Consider the following 1,422-nt stretch of genomic DNA (forward strand, 5'->3'; position numbering starts at 1 on the left):
AATGTCTACAGATTTTAAAGAAATTGTACATTGTGCATGATACACTGTAAGTGGTCACTGTATCACGTGCAAAACTCATTAATTATTATCATTTTTTCTTCATTCTGTACATCATGGTACTTTCCGTTGTGCAACACACCTACTGTATATTTAGGTTGACCTCAGCTTCATTGACATGAAGACCATTAAATACAATGATCTGTCTCTATAATTGCAAACGGAGAGCTGCAAATGTTCCTGTGAGATGATGGTGGTCGACCGAGAGGTGATTGGGGGGTCATTTTGTTTCCAAGCTGACAGGTGACATCTCTGTGGGAGGAAGCTATGATGTTCATTTTCCCCCTTGTGAGCTTTTATAAAAGTGCATGTTGTGGTAAGCTATAGGTATTACACATCAGACTTGCATGAGAGAAGATGAGGTCGCTATCAATTCTACTGTGCCTAGCTACAATGCTGCTCACTTATGTCACCTGCCAAAGTAAGAACTTTATGTCTCTGTAAAAAATGTTCATGCTTTTTACTGATAAATATAATAAATATGATGTTACCTGAAATGACATGATCTTGACTTAATGAATGTCATTCTGAGGTGTTTAAACTATGTTTGCAGTGAATGGCCTTTCATCCTGCCCTTGTCTCAAGACATCAAATACTATACTACGCAAGGAAAATATAATATATTACAAGCGACAAAAAGCAGGAATTTGCCATATTGATGCCATTGGGTGAGTTATTTTTCTTGTGGAACTCTATAAGTTATGACAGACCTGGGCAAACTACAGTATTAATCGTACAATTTGAGCTAAAAAGGCTGTTTTCAATAAAGGGTGTATTTCAAGTTCAGCATATTGAAAATTTTTTGATACCAAACCAGGTTTTAGGAACAGCATAAAAAAAATAAACACATTATTAACTATTTGTGCCATAAATATAACCTATATATTTTATTTTATCATCATGCTAATTTTTTACTTTCATGAATTTGTAGATTTAAAACAGTCAGAGGTAGTTACTGTTTGCTCCGATCCAGAAAAGCCTTGGGTGAAGAGAGCCATGGAATTTGTGGACAAGAAGAGGAAGGCAAATGAACCGACTGTGCGCCCCATAAACGCCATATTATCATTTAAAACATCATCTACACTGAATGCAACATAACCAGTGTTGATTACTAAAAACTATGCATATAAGTTAACATATAATCAAAATGTTCGTCAATTGTTCTGTATTATATAGTATCTGCACTTTGTTTATGAAGAATATATTCCTCTCTATGTGTAATGTTTATTTTCATTTTTTGTTTAGATGTGTAAAGGAGATAGATTTAAACTTGAAGTTAAAAAGTTACTTTAAATATAGGGGTGATGACAATAACCCACTCAATTAAAACAAATCAATAAAATGGATTGTGTTAATTCTAAAGAC

General features: G+C 33.9%; 1 long non-coding RNA gene across 1 annotated transcript; it reads left to right on the forward strand.

Annotated features, from left to right (window-relative positions):
* The first annotated feature begins 399 nt into the window (after positions 1–399).
* On the forward strand, positions 400–1,369 carry LOC127634118 (uncharacterized). Its single transcript, XR_007969324.1, has 3 exons — positions 400–478; positions 611–725; positions 989–1,369. It is a non-coding gene; the product is annotated as an uncharacterized LOC127634118 (long non-coding RNA).
* The last annotated feature ends 53 nt before the right edge of the window (positions 1,370–1,422 follow it).

This window comes from Xyrauchen texanus, chromosome 41 (genome assembly GCF_025860055.1).
Source record: "Xyrauchen texanus isolate HMW12.3.18 chromosome 41, RBS_HiC_50CHRs, whole genome shotgun sequence".
NCBI lineage: Eukaryota > Metazoa > Chordata > Actinopteri > Cypriniformes > Catostomidae > Xyrauchen > Xyrauchen texanus.